The sequence below is a fragment of the Triticum urartu genome, chromosome 3A, assembly GCF_056163025.1.
Source record: "Triticum urartu cultivar PI428250 chromosome 3A, HENAU_Tu73, whole genome shotgun sequence".
Classification (NCBI taxonomy): Eukaryota; Viridiplantae; Streptophyta; class Magnoliopsida; order Poales; family Poaceae; genus Triticum; species Triticum urartu.
In genome coordinates, this window is record NC_141875.1 from 92,760,207 (window position 1) to 92,773,770 (window position 13,564).

Consider the following 13,564-nt stretch of genomic DNA (forward strand, 5'->3'; position numbering starts at 1 on the left):
TCAAGTGGTTCCAAAAGTCCATCAGTATGGAGTTTCTTCATGTGTTTTACACCGATATGACCTAAACGGCAGTGCCACAAATAAGTTGCACTATCATTATCAACTCTGCATCTTTTGATTTCAACATTATGAATATGTGTATCACTACTATCGAGATTCATTAAAAATAGACCACTCTTCAAGGATGCATGACCATAAAAGATATTACTCATATAAATAGAACAACCATTATTCTCTGATTTAAATGAATAACCGTCTCGCATCAAACAAGATCCAGATATAATGTTCATGCTCAACGCTGGCACCAAATAACAATTATTTAGGTCTAATACTAATCCCGAAGGTAGAATGTAGAGGTAGCGTGCTGACTGCGATCACATCGACTTTGGAACCATTTCCCACGCGCATCGTCACCTCGTCCTTAGCCAATCTTCGCTTAATCTGTAGCCCCTGTCTCGAGTTGCAAATGTTAGCAACAGAACCAGTATCAAATACCCAGGTGCTACTGCGAGCATTAGTAAGGTACACATCAATAACATGTATATCACATATACCTTTGTTCACTTTGCCATCCTTCTTATCCGCCAAATACTTGGGGCAGTTCCGCTTCCAGTGACCAGTCTGCTTGCAGTAGAAGCACTCAGTCTCTGGCTTAGGTCCAGAATTGGGTTCTTCTCCTGAGCAACAGCTTGTTTGCTATTCTTCTTGAAGTTCCACTTTTTCTTCCCTTTGCCCTTTTTCTTGAAACTGGTGGTCTTATTGACCATCAACACTTGATGCTCTTTCTTGATTTCTACCTCTATGGCTTTTAGCATTGCGAAGAGCTCGGGAATAGTCTTATTCATCCCTTGCATATTATAGTTCATCACGAAGCTTTTGTAGCTTGGTGGCAGTGATTGAAGAATTCTGTCAATGACACAATCAACAGGAAGATTAACCCCTAGTTGAGTCAAGTGATTATGATGCCCAGACATTTTGAGTATATGTTCACTGACAGAACTATTCTCCTCCATCTTGCAGCTATAGAACTTATTGGAGACTTCATATCTCTCAATCCGGGCATTTGCTTGAAATATTAACTTCAACTCCTGGAACATCTCATATGCTCCATGATGTTCAAAACATCGTTGAAGACCCGGTTCTAAGCCGTAAATCATGGCACACTGAACTATCGAGTAGTCATCAGCTTTGCTCTGCCAGACATTCATAACATCTGGTGTTGCTCCTGCAGTAGGCTTGGCACTTAGCGGTGCTTACAGGACGTAATTCTTCTGTGCAGTAATGAGGATAATCCTCAAGTTACGGACCCAGTCCGTGTAATTGCTACCATCATCTTTCAACTTTGCTTTCTCAAGGAACGCATTAAAATTCAACGGAACAACAGCACGAGCCATCTATCTACAATTAAACATAGACAAGCAAGATACTATCAGGTACTAAGTTCATGATAAATTTAAGTTCAATTAATCATATTACTTAAGAACTCCCACTTAGAAAGATATCCCTCTAATCCTCTAAGTGATCACGTGATCCAAATCAACTAAACCATGTCCGATCATCACGTGAGATGGAGTAGTATCAATGGTGAACATCAATATGTTGATCATATCTACTATATGATTCACGCTCGACCTTTCGGTCTCCGTGTTCCGAGGCCATATCTGTTATATGCTAGGTTCGTCACGTTTAACCTGATTATTCCGCGTGTACAACTGTTTTGCACCCGTTGTATTTGAACATAGAGCCTATCACACCCGATCATCACGTGGTGTATCAGCACGAAGAACTTTCGCAATAGTGCATACTCAGGGAGAACACTTATACTTTCATAATTTAGTGAGGGATCATCTTATAATGCTACCGTAAATCAAAGCAAGATAAGATGCATAAACGATAAACATCACATGAAATCAATATAAGTGATATGATATGGCCATCATCATCTTGTACTTGTGATCTCCATCTCCGAAGTACCGTCATGATCACCATCGTCACCGGCGCGACACCTTGATCTCCATCGTAGCATCGTTGTCGTCTCGCCAATCTTATGCTTCCACGACTATCGCTACCGCTTAGTGATAAAGTAAAGCATTACAGCGTGATTGCATTGCATACAATAAAGCGACAACCATATGGCTCCTGCCAGTTGCCGATAACTCGGTTACAAAACATGATCATCTCATACAATAAAATTTAGCATCATGTCTTGACCATATCACATCACAACATGCCTTGCAAAAACAAGTTAGATGTCCTCTACTTTGTTGTTGCAAGTTTTACGTGGCTGCTACGGGCTAAGCAAGAACCGTTCTTACCTACGCATCAAAACCACAACGATAGTTTGTCAAGTTGGTGCTGTTTTAACCTTCACAAGGACCTGGCGTAGCCACACTTGGTTCAACTAAAGTTGGAGAAACTGACACCCGCCAGCCACCTGTGTGCAAAGCACGTCGGTAGAACCAGTCTCGCGTAAGGTTACGCGTAATGTCGGTCCGGGCTGCTTCATCCAACAATACCGCCGAACCAAAGTATGACATGCTGGTAAGCACTATGACTTATATCGCCCACAACTCACTTGTGTTCTACTCGTGCACGACATCAACGCATAAAACCTAGGCTCGGATGCCACTCTTGGGGAACGTAGTAATTTCAAAAAAATTCCTACGCACACGCAAGATCATGGTGATGCATAGCAACGAGAGAGGAGAGTGTTGTCTACGTACCCTCGTAGACCGAAAGCGGAAGCGTTAGCACAACGCGGTTGATGTAGTCGTACGTCTTCACGGCCCGACCGATCAAGCACGGAAACTACGACACCTCTGAGTTCTAGCACACGTTCAGCTCGATGACGATCCCCGGACTCTGATCCAGTAGAATGTCGGGGAAGAGTTCCGTCAGCACGACGGCGTGGTGACGATCTTGATGTTCTACCGTCGCAGGGCTTCGCCTAAGCACCGCTACAATATTATCGAGGATTATGGTGGAAAGGGGCACCGCACACGGCTAAGAGATCAATGATCAATGGTTGTGTCTCTGGGGTGCCCCCTTGCCCCCGTATATAAAGGAGCAATGGGGAGGAGGTGCAGCCAGGCAAGGGGCGCGCCAGCAGGAGTCCTACTCCCACCGGGAGTAGGACTCCCCCCCTTTCCATGTTGGACTAGGACTTGGGGGGAAGGAGAGAAAGAGGGGAAAGGAAGGGGGGCGCCGCCCCCCCTCCTTGTCCAATTCAGACTTGGGGGGGGGGGGGGAGGGGCGCACGGCTGCCCCTTGGCCTCCTCTCTACTTCCTCCACTAGGCCCATTAAGTCCCATTAGGTTACCGCGGGGTTCCGGTAACCTCCCGGTACTCCAGTAAAATGCCGATTTCACCCAGAACACTTCCGATGACCAAACATAGGCTTCCAATATATCAATTTTTATGTCTCGACCATTTCAAGACTCCTCGTCATGTCCGTGATCACATCCGGGACTCCGAACAACCTTCGGTACATCAAAACATATAAACTCATAATGAAACTGTCATCGTAACGTTAAGCGTGCGGACCCTACGGGTTCGAGAACAATGTAGACATGACCGAGACACGTCTCTGGTCAATAACCAATAGCGGAACCTGGATGCTCATATTGGCTCCTACATATTCTACGAAGATCTTTATCGGTCAGACCGCATAACAACATACGTTGTTCCCTTTGTCATCGGTATGTTACTTGCCCAAGATTCGATCGTTGGTATCTTAATACCTAGTTCAATCTCGTTACCAGCAAGTCTCTTTACTCGTTCTGTAATACATCATCCCGCAACTAACTCATTAGCTGCAATGCTTGCAAGGCTTAAATGATGTGCACTACCGAGATGGCCCAGAGATACCTCTCCGACAATCGGAGTGACAAATCCTAATCTCGAAATACGCCAACCCAACAAGTACCTTCGGAGACACCTGTAGAGCACCTTTATAATCACCCAGTTACGCTGTGACGTTTGGTAGCACACAAAGTGTTCCTCCGGTAAACGGGAGTTGCATAATCTCATAGTTATAGGAAGATGTATAAGTCATGAAGAAAGCAATAGCAACAAACTAAACGATCAAGTGCTATGCTAACGGAATGGGTCAAGTCAATCACATCATTCTCCTAATGATGTGATCCCGTTAATCAAATGACAACTCATGTCTATGTTTAGGAAACATAACCATCTTTGATCAACGAGCTAGTCAAGTATAGGCATACTAGTGACACTCTGTTTGTCTATGTATTCACACATGTATTATGTTTCCGGTTAATACAATTCTAGGATGAATAATAAACATTTATCATGATACAAGCAAATAAATAATAACTTTATTATTGCCTCTAGGGCATATTTCTTCATGTACGTGGATCAAAGATACTCGTTGTCGATGCGTCGTTGCTTATTGCACATAACCAATGCCCAGAAACTGGTTTGGACCCAGTTTATAGCCGTTAATAACCAAACTATTTAAGCCCATAACCAACTATACACAAATTGGTTTCTTCACATACCCAAACCAAAACCAAACTAAAAAAGATTTAGCCCAATAAAACCTGAACCAATCAAACCCAAAGTAATAACCGAACCGTTTCACCCAGTTTTTTTAATAACCATTCTCAGGTTTAACCGCTATCGAGCATGCATCTAGAGTATTAAGTTCATAAGAATAAAGTAACACATTAGGCAAGATGACATGATGTAGATGGATAAACTCAAGCAATATGATATAAACCCCATGTTTTTATCCTCGATGGCAACAATACAATACATGCCTTGCTGCCCCTACTGTCACTGGGAAAGGACACCGCAAGATTGAACCCAAACCTAAGAACTTCTCCCATTGCAAGAAAGATCAATCTAGTAGGCCAAACCAAACTGATAATTCGATGAGACTTGCAAAGATATCGATTCATGCATATAAGAATTCAGAGAAGAATCAAATATTGTTCATAGATAAACTTGATCATAAACCCACAATTCATCAAATCTCGGCAAACACACCACAAAAAGCATTACATCGAATAGATCTCCAAGAACATCGAGGAGAACTTTGTATTGAGATCCAAAGGGAGAGAAGAAGCCATCTAGCTAATAACTATGGACTCGGAGGTCTGTGGTAAACTACTCACACATCATCGGAGAGGCTATGGTGTTGATGTAGAAGCCCTCCGTGATCCAATCCCCCTCCGGCAGATCGCCGGAAAAGGTCCCCAAATGGGATCTCATGGGTACAGAAGGTTGCGGCGGTGGAAAAGTGGTTTCGTGGCTCCCCTGGATGTTTTCAGGGTATAAGAGTATGTATTGCCGAACGAAGTACGTCGGTGGAGCTACGTGGGGCCCACGAGGGTGGGGGCGCGTCGCCCTACCTCGTGGCCGCCTCGTTGCTTCCTTGACCTCCACTCCACGTCTCCTGGATTGCGTTTGTTCCAAAAAAGATCCCCACGAAGGTTTCATTCCGTTTGGATTCCGTTTGATATTCCTTTTCTGTGAAACACTAAAATAGGCAAAAAAATAGCAATTTGCACTGGGCATTTGGTTAACAGGTTAGTCCCAAAATTAATATAAAAGTGCATATTAAAGACAATTAAACATCCAAAACAGATAATATAATAGCATTGAACAATCAAAAATTGTAGATATGTTGGAGACGTATCAATCTCCAAGAGACAATTGTATTGAGGATCAAGAGAGAGAGATGAAGCCATCTAGCTACTAACTACAGACTACAAAGAACTACTCACGCTTCATCGGAGAGGCACCAATGGAAGTGGTGAACCCCTCTGTACTGGTGTTTAGATTGGATCTACTGATTTTGGACTCTGCGGCGGCTGGATGAATATTTCATCGACTCCCCTAGGGTTTTGGGAATATTTGGGTATTTATAGAGCAAAGAGGCGGTCCGGGGGGCACCTGAGGTGGGCACAACCCACCGGGGCGTGCCAGGGCCTCCTGGCTAGCCCTGGTGGGTTGTTCCCCCCTCGGGCACCCCCAGGTGCAACCTAGGCCCATCTTCTTCCTTTTGGCCCATAAAAATTCTCGTAAAGTTTCGTGCCATTTGGACTCCGTTTGATATTGATTTCCTGTGGTGTAAAAAACAGGAAATGGCACTAGGCACTATGTCAATAGGTTAGTACCAGAAAATGATATAAAATGATTATAAAACATCCAAGATTGATAATAAAACAACATGGAACAATAAAAAATTATGGATACATTGAAGACGTATCAGCACCCCCAAGCTTAACTCCTACTCGTCCTCGAGTAGGTAGGTGATCAAAACAGAATTTTTTAGGTGGAGTGATGTTCATCAAGTCATATCATATTCTTTTCTTTATAGCATGAACATTTGGACTTTTATATGATTCAAAGCAATAGTCTAGTTTTGACATAATAATTTAGATACTCAAGCATATCAACAAGCAACCATGTCTTCCAAAATATCAATGCTAAAATAAGTTATCCCTAGCCCATCATGCTCAAACATTGATTCATTCATGAAACACACTCAAATATTAACTACACCTAATACTTGAGCACGATCATATTGCCTCCTAGTTGGTGATTTTTATGAGAGAAGATGGAGATTCAAATTTCAAACTAAAAATTGCATAAAGTAAAAGAAAGTCCCTTTGCAGAGGGAAGTAGGGATTTGTAGAGGTGCCAGATCTCAAAGCGAAAATTTTGAGATAAAAACTTTTTGGGAGGTGTATCCATCTCACCAACGAAAACGACTTAGAGTTCCGAACACTTTCCATGCTAGATATGCCATAGGCGGTTCCCAAACAGAAAATAAAGTTTATTCCTTTTTCCACCAGAACTTTCACTTTCCATGGCTAACTGTATCCATGGGTGCCCTCCATACCAACACTTCCCAAGTAATTTATTATTTGACAACATAAAGTAAATTCATTTTTGTTTTTGCATTTCGGGATTGGGCATCCCTAATACCTTTGCCTTACTCTCATGCAATGACAAGTGAATAAACAGTTATCTTGAGAATAACACATCTAGCATGGAAAATATTAGCCACCCCTCACCGCTCCGCGAGCAAAACAAACACACAAAAGAGAAGTTTATTTTGAAAATTAGAGACGGCGCATGAAAATTTGCTTAGAACGGCAAAAGAATGCCGCATAGAGGTAGATATAGTGGACTCATGTGGCAAAACTGGTTTGAAGGATTTTGGATGCACAAGTAGAGGTCATACTTAGTGCAAAATGAAAGCTAGCAAAAGATTGGGAAGCGACCAACCAAGAAACGAATAATCTCATAAGAAAGCATTAAGCATAATTAACAATGAATAATGCACCACAAGTAGGATATAATTTTCATTGCATGACTATTGACTTTCGTACTTGCATAGGGAATCACAAACCTTAACACCCATATTCTTACTAGAGCATAATTAATCATCAACATAACTCACATATCACATCATCATATCTCAAAAACTATTACCAGGAATCAAGTTTATTTTGTCCAATGATCTTCATGACATTTTTTTCTTTATCCTTCTTGTATATCTATCACTTTGGGACTAATTTTCATGTGTTTCTTTTCATATGCTCAACCAAATATAAGTGAAGATCATGAGCATAACAAATTTTCTTTCTCTCAAAATAATTTAAGTAAAGCAAGAGAGAATTTCTTCAAAATTTTACTAAATCTCAAACAAATCTAAGTGAAGCCAGAGAGAATTTCTTAAAAAATACTAGGCACACTGTGCTCAAAAAGATATAAGTGAAGCACTAGAGCAAGTCCTAGCTCATAGAAGATTTAAGTGAAGCATAGAGAGTGATTCTAACAAGTCAGGACATAATTTTCGATCTCTCAAATAGGTGTGTCCAGAAAGGATCGATAACTTACAACAAAAAATTAAACAAGAAAAGACACATCTCATACAAGAAGCTCCAAGCAAAACACATGTCTCATGTGATGAATAAAAATATAGTCTCGAGTAAAATACCGATAGTTGTTGGAAGAAAGCGGGGATGCCAGTTGGGGGCATCCCCAAGCTTAGTTGGTTGCTTATTCTTGGATAATAGCTTGGGATGTCGGGGCTTACCCAAGCTTAGGCTCTTACATCCTTCCTTCATCCATCGTAAGATAACCCAAAACTTGAAAACATCAATCACACAAAACTCAACAAAGCCTTCGTGAGATCCGTTAGTACAAGAATAATAAACCACTACTATAAGTGTTGTATCAAACCAATTCATATTTTATTTTTATATTTTATCTACTGTATTACAACTTTTGTATGGCAAAAACTCATCAAAGAAAACCATAGAGCCATCAAATAAGCACACAACACAAAGAAAACAGAATCTGTCAAAACAGAACAGCCTGTAGCAATATGACTATTTCGAATACTTATGTAACTCAAAAAGCTCTGAAAAATTAGGAAGGCCTGAGAAATTTGTATATTGATGTACTGCAATTGGAATGGGTATTTTATCGCTCTCTGGTAAAAAACTAAAATTAATTTCGTGAGTGCAAACTTTCTGTTTTTTCAGCAAGATCAAACAACTATCACCCAAGAAGAACCTAAAGGCTTTACTTGGCACAAAAACTAATTAAAACGTAAAAAACACAATCATAAAAGTAGCATAATTTTGCTAACACTCAAGAATAGAAAGCAAAAAGAAAAAATAAATGTATTCATTGGGTTGTCTCCCAACAAGCGCTATAGTTTTATGCCCTTAGCTAGGCATAAAGCAAGGATCTAAGTTTTGTCATCTTTGGTTCGAGATCCATAAGATGCCCTCATGATTGATTCATAAGGTGGCTTAATTCTAGTTCTAGGAAAGTGTTCCATACCTTTCATCAAAGGAAATTGGAACTTAATATTGCCTTCTTTCATATCAATCACGACACTAATAGTGCGTAAAAACGGTCTACCAAGAATAATAGGACAAGATGGATTGCAATCAATATCAAGAACAATAAAATCTATGGACACATAATTCCTATTTGCAAGAATAAGAACATCATTAATCCTTCTCATAGGCTTTTTAATAGTGGAATCCGCCAAGTGCAAATTCAAGGAACATTCTTCAAGATTGGTAAGACCAAGCACATCACATAAAGATTTTGGAATTGTGGAAACACTAGCACCCAAGTCACACAAAGAAAAACACTCATAATTTTTAATCTTGACTTTGATAGTAGGTTCCCATTCATCATACAATTTTCTAGGAATTGAAACTTCTAATTCCAATTTTTCTTCAACAGCTTTCATCATAGCATCAACAATATGTTTAGTAAAAGCTTTATTTTGTTCATAAGCATGGGGTGAATTTATCATGGATTGCAACAAAGAAATACAATCAATCAAAGAGCAACTATCATAATTAAAGTCTTTGTAATCCAAAATAGTGGGTGCATCACTAGCTAAAGTTTTGACATCTCCAAACACACTTTCATCAATTTTCTCAACAAGATTTTCACCCTTCGAAATATTGGGACACCTTCTACCTAAAGTTGACTCTTCTCCAGTCCATTTTTCATCATTATTAAATTTACTAAACAAGGAATCAATAGAAGAAACACCAATCATTTTAAGATCTTCATCATCTTTGCAAGAATAATCACTAGAAAAAGCTTTTTCCAAAAATTCTCTTTTAGCTCTAAGCATAGCAGTTCTTTTCTTACTTTCATAGATAGAAACATATAGAGCTTTAATTGATTCATCTACTTTAGGCACAAAAATTTTCATCTTGAAATTTTCCACATCATGCGCAATTCTATCAACACTTGTAGATAGATCATTAATTTTGTTCAACTTTTCTTCTATGGAAGTATTGAAAACTTTTTGTGTGTTGATAAATTCTTTAATATTATGCTCAAGATCACAGGTGTTCTTCTTATTGTTATTATTATAAGATTGATTTCCATAGGAATTACCATAATTGTTAGAGGAATTACTAGGAAAAGGCATATGATTAAAATTTCCTCTATAAGCATTGTTGTTGAATTATTTATAGAGATAAAATTCACACCAGTAGCATCACTATTTTGCTCAATAAAAATAGACAAAGGCATTGCTGGGGAACACAGTAATTTAAAAAAAAATTCCTATGCACATGTAAGATCTATCATGGTGATGATAGCAATGAGAGGGGAAGAGTGTTGTCCACGTACCCTCGTAGACCGTAAGCGGAAGCGTTATGACAACGCGGTTGATGTAGTCGAACGTCTTCACAATCCGGCCGATCCTAGCACCGAAGGTATGGCACCTCCGCGATCTGCACACATTCAGCTCGGTGACGTCCCACGAACTCTAGATCCAGCTGAGTGTCGAGGGAGAGTTTCGCCAGCACGACGGCATGATGACGGTGATGATGAAGCTATCGGAACAGGGCTTCGCCTAAGCACCGCTACGATATGATCGAGGTGGATTATGGCGGAGGGGGGCGCCGCACACGGCTAAGAAAATGATCAACTTGTGTGTCTATGGGGTGCCCCCTCCCTCGTATATAAAGGAGTGCAGGAGGGGGGAGGGCCGGCCCTCTATGGCGCGCCCTAGGGGAGTCCTACTCCCACCGGGAGTAGGATTCCCCCCCTTCCAAGTAGGAGTAGGAGAGGAAGGTAGGAAGAGAGAGGGAGGAAGGAAATGGGGGCCGTCCCCCCTCCCAATTCGGATTGGGCTTGGGGGGCGCCCCCTCCTAGGTTGCCTCCTCCTCTCTCCCACTAAGGCCCAATAAGGCCCATACACTCCCCGGGGGGTTCCAGTAACCTCCTGGTACTCCGCTAAATGCCTGAACTCACACGGAACCATTCTGATGTCCAAACATAGTCATCCAATATATTGATCTTTATGTCTCGACCATTTCGAGACTCACCGTCATGTCCGTGATCATATCCAGGACTCCAAACTACCTTCGGTACATCAAAACACATAAATTCATAATATCGATCATCACCGAACGTTAAGCGTGCGGACCCTACGGGTTCGAGAACTATGTGGACATGATCGAGACTCATCTCTGGTCAATAACTGATATGTCTCCAATGTATCTATAATTTTTTATTGTTCCATGCTATTATATTATCTGTTTTGGATGTTAATGGGCTTTATTTTACACTTTTATATTATTTTTCAGACTAACCGATTTACCCAAGGCCCAATGCAAATTGTTGTTTTTTTGCCTATTTAATTGTTTCTAAGAAAAGGAAGATCAAACGGAGTCCAAATGGAATGAAACCTTCGGGAGCGTGATTTTTGGAACAAACGTGATCCAAAGGATTTGGAGTGGACGCCAAGAAATGGACGAGGTGTCCACAAGGCAGGGGCACGCCTACCCCCCTGGGTGTGCCCTCCCCCTCGTGGCTCAACTGACCTACTTCTTCCTCCTATATATGTTCACATACCCCGAAAACATCCAGGAGCACCGTGAAACCCTATTTCCACCGCCGCAACCTTCTGTACCCAAGAGATCCCTTCTTTGGGCCTTTTCCGGAGCTCCGCCGGAGGGGGCATTGATCACGGAGGGCCTCTACATCAACTCCACGGCCCCTCCGATGATGTGTGAGTAGTTACTTCAGACCTTCGGGTCCATAGTTATAGCTAGATGGCTTCTTCTCTCTCTTTGGATCTCAATACAAAGTTCTCCTCGATCTTCTTGGAGATCTATTCGATGTAACTTTTTTTGCGGTGTGTTTGTCGGGATCCGATGAATTGTGGGTTATTATCAAATCTACCTTTGAACAATATTTGATTCTTCTCTGAAATCATTTATGCATGATTGGTTATCTTTGCAAGTCTCTTTGAATTATCAGTTTGGTTTGGCCTACTAGATTGATCTTTCTTGCCATGGGAGAAGTGCTTAGCTTTGGGTTCAATCTTGCAGTGCTCGATCCCAGTGACAGAAAGGGAAAAGACACATATTGTATTGTTGCCATCGAGGATAAAAAGATGGGGTTTATATCATATTGCTTGAGTTTATCCCTCTACATCATGTCATCTTAGCTAAGGCGTTACTCTGTTCTTATGAACTTAATACTCTAGATGCATGCTGGATAGCAGTCGATGTGTGGAGTAATAGTAGTAGAAGCAGGCAGGAGTCGGTCTACTTGTCACGGACGTGATGCCTATATACATGATCATGCCTAGGTATTCACATAATTATTTGCTTTTCTATCAATTGCTCGACAGTAATTCATTCACCCACCGTAATGCTTATGTTATCTTGAGAGAAGCCACTAGTACCTATGGTCCCGGGTCTATTTTCCACCATATAAGTTTCCAATCTATTTTACTTTGCAATCTTTACTTTCAATCTATATCATAAAAATACCAAAATTTTTTATCTTATCATTATTATCTCTATTAGATATCACTCTTGTAAGTGACCGTGAAGGGATTGACAACCCCTTTATCGCGTTGGTTGCGATGTTCTTATTTGTTTGTGTAGGTACGAGGGACTTGCATGTGGCCTCCTACTGGATTGATACCTTGGTTCTCAAAAACTGAGGGAAATACTTACGCTACTTTGTTGCATCACCCTTTCCTCTTCAAGGGAAACCAACGCAGTGCTCAGGAGGTAGCAAGAAGGATTTCTGGCGCCATTGCCGGGGAGTCTACGCACAAGTCAAGACATACCAAGTACCCATCACAAACTCTTATCCCTCGCATTACATTATTTGCCATTTGCCTCCCGTTTTCCTCTCCCCCACTTCACCCTTGCCGTTTTATTCGCCCTTTTTCCGTTCGCCTTCTTCGCGTATGTATCTTTCTTTGTGTTTCCATGTGCCTTCTATTTGCTTGCATCTTTGCTTGCTAAAAATCTATTGATATGGATCCACTTAAAGTGTTCTACTTGGATTATCTTCAATCCTTATGCGCTCGTGCTGAAACCCCAACTAGCCTAGTTGATGGGAAATCATTAGATGAGCATGCTCATTTTGTGCATCACCGTTTGTCTGAAAAAGGGAGACTCTTATGGGGTCAAATAAATAGATTGCTATGTTATGCTTGGAATCTTTGTGAAATTTGTGATCTTACTTGTTGCTCTAAGAACCCTAAAAAACACCTCCCCTACCTATGTGAGTTTAATGATAATGAAATCTTATCTTCTTATGCAAAGGGTGTTTATAGTTACTACGATATCGAACAAATTGAAGAATTTGTTGCTTTTGAGGGTGCTTATGAAGTTGCTTCTTTGATTGAAAAGTATGATATTACTCTCTACGAATCTGAAAATTTTGACATACTTAAATATTGCTATGAAAACTATGCTCATAATGTCTATGTCAAAGATTTTTATTGAAAGAATGACTGTTTCTTCAAAAGAAAATAATGATATGCATGAATCTATAGATAATTATGATTCCGATGATTTTATTGAAATATCCCTTGATGAACATGATGCTTGCTATTCTTGTGGCCATGATGCAATATTTATGAAGATGAATTTGCTATAGTTCCTTATGTTAAACATGAGATCGTTGCTATTGCACCCATACTTGATAGTTCCTTCGATGAAAAGCATGATTGCAATGATGTTATTATAAATTCGCTTAATGTAAATTGTGTTAATGATATGCAAAACCT